At 38.2% G+C, this 11,957-nt stretch overlaps 1 protein-coding gene across 1 annotated transcript in view; it reads left to right on the top strand.

Moving 5' to 3' along the window:
- Window positions 1-1,329: 1,329 nt before the first annotated feature.
- The window catches only part of ATP10D (ATPase phospholipid transporting 10D (putative)), a 131,058-nt gene continuing 120,430 nt past the window's right edge, over window positions 1,330-11,957 (top strand). The window contains exon 1 of the mRNA XM_060110342.1: window positions 1,330-1,589. The gene's annotated coding sequence lies outside the window, so the exon portion shown is untranslated. The remainder of the gene's footprint in view (window positions 1,590-11,957) is intronic.

The following is an 11,957-nucleotide window of genomic DNA, read 5'->3' as shown; positions in this document are numbered from 1 at the left end:
GAAGGTTGGCTATCAGATGGGAAAATTGCTTTTTTTTTTTTTTTTGCGGTACACGAGGCTCTCACTGTTGTGGCCTCTCCCGTTGCGGAGCACAGGCTCCGGACACGCAGGCTCAGCGGCCATGGCTCACGGGCCTAGCTGCTCCGTGGCATGTGGGATCTTCCCGGACCGGGGCACGAACCCGTGTCCCCTGCATCGGCAGGCGGACTCTCAACCACTGTGCCACCAGGGAAGCCCTACTTCATCTTTTATATCATGTAAGGGAGAGTCACATGACTGCAAAAAGGGCTACCAGTGCCAGGAGTTTCAGAGACCACGTAAATGACAGTCTGCTCTGTCAGGCCAGGTTTATTCCCAGAATTGACTAAACTCTATAGAGATTTGCCCTTGCCTGAAAAAGGAGCTTTCCTGAATTAGCTGTCGCAGGAAGTCACACCCAGGACTTGTTTCTCCTTGTTTGGGAGCGGCATCTACTCAGCAGCTGCAGGAACTTGTTTGGCCTCTCCAGCCTGGCCTGGGAGAGTTTGCAAGTCTCCCAGCTCCATCAGTCCGTCCTGATGGGCTCTTTGTTATTCGTGAAACATTCGTAAGGTCATTTAGTTTTCTTCACTTCTGCCACATATTTAAGAAACATTTGAGAAAACGGAAGATAGAGATACAAAATAGAGTTGTGGAGAGATTTGCCCCTCCTTTATCTTTGTGGGAGAGAACAATTGGCAGCCAGTGATTATTACTATTTGGTCCAAATTATTGCCACTGTTGGTTCTGCCTTCTCTGCATGCCCTTCCCTTTCTCACAGCACTTAGTCGGTCGGAAGTTTTGAGAGACCAGATGGGTTGTTGGAATTTACTTAGGAGTAATATTTTTTTTTTAAAGCTGTGAGTTTTAACCTAGCAGACCATGGCAGGACAAAGCCACATTACACCGGGTGAGGGAGGGAATAGAAGGTCAAGGAGTGAGAAAAAAAGCCAAATCAGAATTGTGGTCTTTTTCTCAACTTCTTTTCTAGCTATACAACAACAATATTAAGTTTAGATTTGACCCCTTTACCCTCCAAAAAATAACTGCCAAGCGTTTCAAGTCTAGGTAAATGCGTGAACTGTTAAACAGAATTTCAGCGACACAAGCACGAACCAAACCCCAAGAGCAGTCAGGTCCTGGTCTAGTGAGACTACTGCCGTAGGCAGACAGGAATCTCTGTCCATCAGCTGTAGCTGTGAAGCCCCCGGGCGGCCAGCCCCGCCCTCTACCCCTGACGTCACGAGAGGTGGGGCGGCGAGCGATTGGCCTTTCCCTGGAGCTCCGGCCTCTCTGCATCCCGGCGGAAAGGCGAGCAGGGGCAGAAGGAACGCGGGAAGGAACGGAGTGAGGAGGGGTTGCCAGCTCTGCCCAGGCGGGGCTCCGGCTCCGGCAGCTGAGCTTGGGAGTTGTCTGAGAAGTGATTTTTTTTTTTTTTTTTTTTTCTTCAGAGTCAAATGGCTGGCATAGAAGCATAACCCGCCTCCACTCTCCGGATTTGTGCTTGGTTCTTCTCTTGCATCTTGGGACTTGTGATCATCATGCTGTGATGTGTGCCCAGAGAGGAATTGGTAAGGGTGAACCAGCGAGCCTCTTGGACAGTTTCCCTGCCTTCCGTCTCACAACCCACGCTCTCTTCCTCTCTGTTTCTTTACTCTCTGTGTCTCTCTCTCCTCTCCCTCCCCCAGTAATTGTGTTCAGGTTGGATGCAGTGCCTCAAAACTGGAGTTTAGGGCTTTTGCTGAACTTAAAAAAAGAGAGAGAATCTTACACCATTTTCAGTTTCTTGATTTCAGGAAAGGGATTATTTTATCTATCCTGAATGCTGGGTTTTGTGAAAAGATAAATTATGCACACACACCCTTTGTCATCTCATTGTGAAATCGAACAGTTTAAAGCAATTTTGGCTCCGTCTCAAAGGTAATGAAAAGAATGGGGGTTGAAATTTTAACCCAGTAAATAAACCACGGGTTGATTCCTTAGGAAGAAAAAGGTGTTTGTGTTGGAGCTTGGTCAGAAATAGTTTTTACAAGAGCTCTACCAAAAAGCCCGCGTTCTTCCCCGCAAACACTAGCTTTGCAGAACTTAATTGTTGTTTAGGGCACCCTTTATCTTACATTATAAAATAAGTAATTATACTTTACTATATACAGCAGAGAGACATCTGTCTGGTTAGTGAAACCTCCATTCTGGAGGGTCGGGCTTCCTGTGCCTTCAGAAATGATGTATTTAAACTACTCTTAATCATAGGGGTATGTTAACTCGGGTGTTTAGAATGTTATCTAAATAAGACCAAAGATTCTTCTTGCTTCTTTTCACGTTAGTTCTTTCCAAGGAGAAAAACAATTCCATAGTCTGAGAGCAAGCCTCTGACTCTAATCAACGTTGAAAGACGACCCACAAGGATAGGGGGCTCCTTATCCGCCAATGTTACTGTATCAGAAAAGTGACTCCAGTGGAGATAATTATTTTAAAATTAGGCTAGGTCACATTTCTGTGAGGAGTACCATCATAAAAAGATATTTGGTGACTTGTTTAGAGCCAATATGTAATACATGGTCATTGTAACAGTAAACTCATTCAGTGCCCAGGTGCAAGCCCTCACTCCAATCTACCCCAAAAGGTAATGTCTGCTCTTTCTGGACTCTTCTATTCCCTTTACAAATGCATACCTACATTGAGATAGTTTGTTTTTATCAAAAGGAGATCATACCATATATGTTGAAAAACAACTCTCCAACGTTCAAAAAGTTTTAGAGTTTTAAAAAGTAACAGTGTAACTGCCAATTTAACACGTGTTAAATTGTATGAAAAAGATGGAGAATCTAAGCAGTCTAAAACAGGATGTCAGGACTGTTTGACCTTTGCATACCAAGGAACTGAATACTTATTCAATACAATTGCTTAGTGACTAAATAGAATTTGAATAGGATATCATTTATTTTGATATCAGTAAAATGGAGGAAATGCTCAGAATTTGATTATAATTTGTAATAGAACAGAGATGACTCACCTGTTAGACGAATGTACTTAGAATTAACTTTAAAAATTAAGAGGTAAAAATGTCCACATATTCAAGCCTTCATTACAGGTCTTATTGTCTGATCTAGTTGAAAGTAGTCTTTTTAATGAGGGAAGAGCAAAGAAAATGCTACGAACAAGATCATTTGGGGATTCTCAAAACCCAAAGCATTAGCAGCTGAGCAGATTTCCTTATCACCTGGAAGGGGCTTGTTATGAGTGTATTCTCTTAAAGCATTTTCCCCTTCCTATTGTGAAAGAATTTCAATCTAAAATGGATAGAATGGAAAGTCTCCTGCATGTACCTTTAGGAGAACAAAACTTAAAGACTGAGAGACTGATTTCCCATAAATGCCTGATTTACAGAAATTGATAAATTGGAAATTTCTTAAATGTTAGGACGTTAATCAGAGGTTGCCTCATATCAGTCTTGGAAAGTTTTTTCTTATGGTTTCCAGAGCAAGAAATGAAGAAATGATCCAGGTCGGGTTGGTTGCAAAAAATGAGCTGAATTGAGTTTTGCTTGTATGACTAGACTGGTTTTGTCGGCTCAGGGAATTTTCAAAGCAGGTCTCAATTTGTTTTGACTTTAACAGGCTCTTATGGAACTCTCCCCTCTTTACATGCCCTGCCCATCAACACAGCCTATTCCGAACCCTCAATGGACTCACCTGTCGCTTGCTATAGTTCACGCGTCGTGAATTTCAATTCCTCTGCTATTCCCAAATAAGCTCATCTGTTTGAGCTTGCCTCAGATAATTTAGATGGACATTACTACTGTGGATGGATTTATTTCATTTCAAAAACCATCTTAGTTATAGAAACAATACTTTTCACAAAACTAGTATCACTGTTAGAGTACGAAGTTATAGTGGGACTAGTTTCATAAATGAGTGTGGCCTTAATGGAATCTCCTTTTATGCTGCTCAATGAAGGTGCATTCATCCAACTATTAGAGGTAGTACTATGGGAATATGTATTAAAACCTGCAAATGTTTGTAGAGTTTGACTCAATAATCCTAGGTCTAGAAATATATCCTACAGAAATCATCTGAATTCCATATGAAGATTTATAAATATGTTCATTAGTGTTATCTGTAATATGGAAAACTTAGAAACAAAATAAAGCCCCCAATAGAAAAATATTTAGACAAATTAAGGTATTATATACCTGCTTTGATAAAATTCAGTTTCCTAAATAGTTTTGAAAAAATTTCATTATTTAGAAAGGTCCTTGTAATGTATTAAGTGAAAAGAGCAAGATTTAATACTGTTATCTTGAATGTGTAAAATGCAACTTTGAAATAAATAGGTATATTATTTACTCAGTAAGCTCTTACTGTATATCAGGCATTGTTCTAAATTAACAAACACTGAACAAGACTGTGTCGCTTTCCATTTGCATACAAGTTCCTGTTTGTATTAATGGGTAAATCCACTGATATAGCACATAGAAAAAAGTAGATTTTAAGGTGGTAGAGTTGTAGCTTTTTATTTTTCTTGATATTCTCAAATACTCTACAGCAACTATTTTTATAATCACAAAAATGCCATTTTGAAAAATATTGCCAAGAAATACCATAGCCAAAATTAAAAGACAAACTGTAAGCTCTATACTATAAATGCCAGTATGCCCTATAAAAGATATTATAAAAAGCAATGAGAGCTAGATGAACACCTCTATAAAAATGATCTCCAAAGAAAAATAGACATAAATGTGCAATTCACAAAGAAAAAGAAAGACTTTTCTAAGGTTTAGGGGAGAGGTATACTAACCTCCTAATCAGGGAATACACAGTATAGCAATAAGTTACTCTATTTTCACACAGCACAATTAACAAACATGGAAAGCAAATCAAAATGTGTGAGGTTGTTGGGAAGACTAATGATATGGAAAAATGTTCATGAAAAAAATGAAAGTAAGTTACAAAATAATATCCTACTTTTGAAGAAAATCCAGTCTATGCATAGAAACTATTTGTGGAGAATAAACCAAATGTTAATAGTACTTATTGGGTAGTGGGATTATAGATGATTTCTGGTTTTTTTCATGGTATTAATCTTTAGTTTCTACAGTGAATATATTTTAGTTATCAGGGAAAAACGTTGCTATCCTAATGAAGCAATTTGTCATAGAATGAAGAGCACATAGACAATATTATCTTTCCCCTCTTTTACTCAAAGCCTCCACAGTCTCGTTGTGTGTAATTCCATGTCAGGTTTCATTGTTTCTGAATTATATTTGCTGGTGAGAATATTTGGATTATAAGGGAAATCAAAAGATAAAACTTATTCTAGTCACATTCACTCTTCCGCCCCCAGCTGTTTTCTGAAATAACAACCAGTGTTTGATTTGAGCTTTATTCCTTTTCATTTCCTGTTGATCACATCTGCAAGGGTCTCGTGCTGATAAGCCTTAATTAAATACTCCTTAATTTGTTTTGCTAAAATCTACTTATTCCATCTATGGCCATTCTGAATGAAGAAGATGAGTACAGCTGCATTTCCATTACAAAACGAACTTACAAAATTTCAACTCTTTATGTAGGATAAATAATAAAAAAATCTTAGTATCTTGGTTATAAGGTGAAAATTAGTTTTAAATTATCCAAAAACATTGTGAAGTCTTTCTTCAGTTTATAGTACTCATAATTCCTTAGCACTATGTTTAAGCATTCTCATTCCCCTTACAGACTATAATATACAGAAGGTTCTAGTAAAAATTTTAATTATCCTTTCTTCTTCACTAAAGTCTTTCATAGACAGGTATTCTCAGATGTTTTCATGACAAAGATTCTCTCTACTAATCTGCGATGTCCTTCAGCCAACAAATTAGCATGTCTAACTGCCAGGTTAGAAAAATGCCTGAATCATTTTAAGAAAAAATTTATTGAAGTATAGTTGACTTACAATACCATATTAGTTTCAGGTGTACAAAATAGTGATTCAATATTTTTCTACATTATGCACCATACGAAATTATTACAATATCATTGACTGTATTCCCTGTGCTGTACATTGTATCCCTGTGACATTTATAACTGGTAGTTTGCACCTCTTAATCCTCTTCATCTGTTTCATCCATTCCCCCTCCCCTCCCCTCCCCTCTGGCAACCATTAGTTTGTTCTCTATATCTGTGAGTCTGTTTCTGCTTTGTTATATTTGTTCATTGATTTATTAGATTTCACATATAAGTGAAAATATACAGTATTTGTCTTTTTCTATCTGACTTAGTTTACAAGCATAATACCCTCTAGGACCATCCCTGTTGTCACAAATGACAAGATTTCATTATTTTTTTTTATGACTGAGTAATCTTCCATTGTGCATATATACCACATTTTTTTTATTCATCTATTGAGGAACACTTAGGTTGCTTTCATATCTTGGCTATTGTAAATAATGCTTCAGTGACCATTGAGGTGCATGTATCTTTGTGAATTAGTGTTTTCTGTTTTCATTCATCCAAGGTATTTTTAAATTTCCTCTTTGATTTCTTCATTGACCCATTGGTTTTCTTAGTAGCATGTTGTTTAATTTCCAAATGTTTGTATCTTTTCCATTTTTTCCCTATAATTGATTTATAGCATACCTTTGTGGTCAGAAAAGCTGCTTGATATGATTTCAGTTTTCTTAAATTTATTGAGACTTGTTTTATGGTCTAGCATGTGATCTATCCTGGAGAATGTTCTATGTGCACTTGAAAGGAATGTGTATCCTTCTGTGTTTGAATGGAATGTTCTGCATATATTAAGCTTATCTGGTCTAATATGTTGTTTAAGGCCAGTGTTTCCTTATTGATTTTTCTGTCTGGATGATGTGTCTTGTTCTTTGGCTTGGAATATATCCTCTGTCTTCTCATTTTGTTTGACTTTGTGTTTGTCTCTATGAATTAGGCAAAACAGTTACCTCTCCTTGTTTTGAAGTTGTGTCTTTGTGGAAGAGTGTCCCTGTGCAAATTGTGTGTACCTGATGGCTTTGGTGGAAGGGCTGTAGCTGAAGCAGCTATGAGCTGATGCTTCTCTGGGGCACACTGGGTGCCACTGCTTTGGGGCTGGGGCTGGAGCCTGAGCCCAGTGCAGGCTGGAGCTTCTCCCAAGGCAGTTGGGGGCTGCTGCCTTGGGGTTGGTGGGGGCAGTGGCTGGAGTCTGGTGTGAGCTGGGGGGTGGGGTGGGCATGCTGGGGTGGTCTTGGCAGGCTGGCTAGAGCACCAGACATTTTTCAATCTACTGCCTCTGGGCTGGTACCCAAATTGAGTAAGTGTGTGCACGTGCCCTTTAAGAGCAGAGTCTTGGTTTCCTACAGTCCTCCAGCTCTACTGGTCATAAGCCTTGCTGGTTTTCGAAACCAGTTAAGGGGACTCGTCTTCCTGGTGCTGGTGCCCAAGGTTGGGGTGCCCAATGTGGGGCTTGAACCCCTCACTCCTTAGGGAGGACCTCTGAGTTTGTAATATTCCCTTTTGCTTGTGGGTTGCCCACCAGAGGTGTGGGTCCTGAGTAGACCACATCTCTGCCCTCATCTCTGTCTCAATGTGTGTGTGGTTTGTTCATTTGTTTGTTTAGTAGCCTTAATTATAGAAGAGCTGTTCTGCTAGTCTTCAGGTCATTCCCAGAGAGAGTTGTTCTTTTGGTGTATCTGTGGGAGGAGGTGAGCTTAGGATCTTCCTCCTCTACCATCCATCAGATTCCTGATACCTAAATCTGAAGCATTATTATACTTTTAAGATTCCTAAACCAAGCACTGAGAGAAAAAAGGAATGCTTTTGATAAGTCAAGGGAATTTTGAAAAGTAATTCTTACTGTGAGTCCTAAACTGACTTTCCTCTTCCAAATGATCACATTTCATTTTGAGCCAGGCTAGTGCAAAAGATGGGGTCTGGTGGTCCTTGCTGCCCAATTTGTCACATTTTTTGCCTGCTTGATTTGGGTCATAGTCAGGATGGGTGGGGTGATGATAGGCATGTGTGGATAAGGTAGGTTGTATTAAGAATGCAGTATTGGTAACAAGCAGAGGACAGGAGTGGAACCAGTACAGGAGGGATAGAGCCAAGTGGGGAAAATGAGAGTGTGGCTCATGCCAGGTTGTTGCAGTGTTGCCCTCTCCAGCTTTTGGTGTTGCTGTGTCATCAAGGTGCACTCAGAGATACCTTTGGAAATCTCTAATTCCACCCCTTGTTAGCTTACTGGTAAACTGTGCTCTGAAGCACATTACTCAGTTTTTTCAGTCTAGTCTCCCTGCCTTTTCTCCTCCATTCCAATCTGTCTTTTATGCCTCTTGCAAAGAAATCCTTTAAATGTCCACATCATGTCACACCTTCTCAAATATCTTTGACTTCCCATTTCCTTTAATCTAAATATAAATTCTTCATCTTAGTAGGTAAAGACTTATTATGACTAGATTTCCTTCTTAATTTCCCATCCTTTCTTAATTCGTATTTGAATCTCCAGCCATGTTGAACTACTCAGTGTTACCTAACACTGGGTTATAGGGGTTTCTAGCCTCCTTGCCTTTATTCATAATATTTCCTTTTCTAAAATCTACAAATCTCTTCTGTCAGTTTCTCAATATTTCCCAAGACTCACTTAAAATTCTCTTTTGGGATGCCTACTCTCTTCTCCCTTTCTGTCTTCCAACCTCATGTCATGCATTCTCATAGGATATTCTATTTCCCTAAATGTATGTGCTACACGATTACCCTAGTGTTATCTTTTTCTGTGAATTGAGTATTTTGACCTGTTCTGGGCATGTTTATTCATTCTCAAAGAAACAGCACTGTGCCTAAGACAAAGTAAAGGAAATGAACACGAGAAGGTAAGCTCCTTTAGAAGGCAAAGGTTTTTTTCTATTTTGTTCCTTGATTTATCTCTGTTATCTGTTACAATGCGTGGCATATAGTAGGAGCTCAACAAGCATTAGTTGAAAGAATGAAGTTGTTGAGCACTTCCAATGTGCTAGGCACGGTGCTGATACTTTGATTTTATAAACCTCCTTACAAAACTTTGTGAGGTATGTGACCTTATTTCCACTTTACAGATGTGGAAACTGAGGCTCAGAAAGGCAAAGAGCTTGTGGTAGGTGGCTGACTGTGAATCTGACTGAGCATCAGTATCATTTGAACATTTTAGAGCTTGTGTTCTTTCTACTGACTGCAGATGCATTTGTTGTTTTGAAAACAACTGATTATAATATCACTTCTAATTCAAAATGGATATGTTTTGAAGGGTGGAGAGCATCCAGTAATTATTGGAACTGACCACTTATCATGAATCCAATTTATAATTCCAGCGAACACTATCCACTTCTTTTTAATATCATTTGTAACTTTCATCTGTCTCTTGTTGCTGTTTGTATACTATACTTAGTAATACTTGGAAGCCTTGGTGACAATTTAAATACAGTCGTCCCTCCTTATCTGTGGGGGGTTGGTTCCAGGACCCACCATGGATACCAAAATCCACAGATGCTCAGGTCCCATAGTTGGCCCTCATATCCTCGGTTCCATGATTCAGCCAACCATGGATGGTGTAGTACTGTATTTATTGATAAAAAGATCAGCGTATAAGTTGACTTACACAGTTCAAACCCATGTTGTTCAAGGGTTAAGTGTATATGTGTTGAGACAATTTAAGTAATTGACATATATAATCTATGCTTTTGTTACTTTAGGTAATGTGCTGAAGTAATTTTTATCCACAGTGAAATAATACTTTTCAATGGAATATTTATATCATATTTTAAGTGACCCAAATGCTTCCAGAATTGAATCTTTAAATAGTTTTTAGAAATTAATTAAACCTCTCATTCATTATACAGAAATATTATTTAATAGTTCAACTAAAATAATGCCTGTCTTCATCATCTATCCAGTAATGCCACATACTTAAAAATTTTAGCCTTTTTGTTTATTTGGTTTATATTTCACAGCTCAGGTTAATGATCTGCAAGAGGCCTTTGGAAAACATTTGATGTAGGCTATTTAGTTTTATGAGTATATACCATCTTTCAGTGCCTAAATTCTTTCCATTTTAGCTAGAAATGACTCCACTTCCCAATTTCTTTTTTCTTTTTTTATCCCTTAGTCTTTTAAGCATTTTATTTTCTTTTGCTTTTTACAAATTTCTGTGGTGACTAATCCAGAAAATAATTGTCCTATTTTTTGTGTATAAAAAAGTAGTTTCACTGTTATTTTAAAACAATAATATAGGCATCATTGGGATATAAATGAATAATTGCATTAAAATGATATTTAATAGTAATGGAAAAAATACACTTTTTCATGGAGAAAATATACTTTGAAATTAAAAATAAGTCCCATCAAAACAGACTCACAGACATAGAAAACAAACTTATAGTTACCAAAGGGGAAGGAGTTGGGGGAGGGATAAATTAGGAGTATGAGATTAACAGGTACACACTACTAATATAAAATAGATAAACAAGAATTTACTGACTAGCACAGGGAATGATATGCAATATCTTGTAATAACCTATAATAGAGAAGAATTTTAAAAATGGATGTGTATATGTATATATCATTAAATCACTTTGCTGTACACCTGAAACTAACACAATATTGTAAATCAACTACAGTAAAAAATAAATTTTTAAAAAGGTACAAAAAAATAAGTCTCTTCAGAGCAAATTTGAATTGCCTAGGTCAATGGTTTTCAAAGTCTGGTCCCCAGGAGCATCAGCATCACTCCAATTTATTAGAACTGCAAATTCACAGGCCCCACTGCAGACTGATTGAATCAAATTGGAATGAGAGCGTGTGTGTAGTGGGTGGAATCTGTGTTTTCACAAGCTCTCCAGGTGACTCTGACCTGTGGTAGTCTGAGGACACAGGCTTAGGCTTAAGATCCTAGAAGAGCAGGCCATATTCACTGTTTGGCAGGCAAGTGCCTGGCCTGTTTTCTTTCTTTGTTTTCCTTCTGTCTTATTCTTTTGTTATTTTAGTTTTTAATTGAAATACAATTGATTTAAAATATTGTATTAGGGCTTCCCTGGTGGCGCAGCGGTTGAGAGTCCGCCTGCCGATGCAGGGGGACACGGGATCGTGCCCCGGTCTGGGAAGATCCCACATGCCATGGAGCGGCTGGGCCCGTGAGCCATGGCCGCTGAGCCTGCGCATCTGGAGCCTGTGCTCGCAACGGGAGAGGCCACAACAGTGAGAGCCCCGCGTACCGCAAAAAATAAATAAAAAATAAAATATTGTATTAGTTTCAGATGTACAACATAGTGATTCAATATTTTTATAGATTATACTCCATTTAAAGTTGTTATAATATATTGACTATATTCTCTGTGCTGTACAGTATATCCTTGTAGCTTATTTATTTTATATATAGTAATTTGTACTTCTTAATCCCCTACCTCTATCTTGCCCCTTTCCCTTCCCTCTCCCCACTGGTAACCACTAATTTGTTCTCTATATCTGTGAGTCTGTTTCTATTTTGTTATATTCATTCCTTTTTTATTTCTTGGATTCCACATATAAGTGATAATATACAGAATTTGTCTTCCTCTGCCTGACCTAATAGCTTAATACCCTGTAGGTCCATCCATGTTGTTGCAAATAACAGAATTTCATTATTTTTTATGGCTGAGTAATATTCCATTGTGTGTTTTTGTGTGTGTGTGTGTGTTTTTATATATATACCACATCTTTATCAGTTCATCTGTTGATGGACACTTAGGTTGCTTCCATATTTTGGCTATTATAAATAATGCTGCTATGAACATTGGGGTGCATGTATCTTTTTGAATTAGTGTTTTCATTTTCTTTAGATGTATACCCAGGAGTGGAATTGCTGGATCATATGGTGGTTTTTTGAGGAACCTCCATACTGTTTTCCATAGTGGCTGCATGAATTTACATTCCCACCAACAGTGTACTAGGGTTGCTTTTTCTCCACAT

This window comes from Mesoplodon densirostris, chromosome 1, assembly GCF_025265405.1.
Source record: "Mesoplodon densirostris isolate mMesDen1 chromosome 1, mMesDen1 primary haplotype, whole genome shotgun sequence".
NCBI lineage: Eukaryota > Metazoa > Chordata > Mammalia > Artiodactyla > Ziphiidae > Mesoplodon > Mesoplodon densirostris.
Note: the sequence above shows the minus strand (reverse complement) of the source record. Positions and strands in the feature narration are given on the sequence as shown.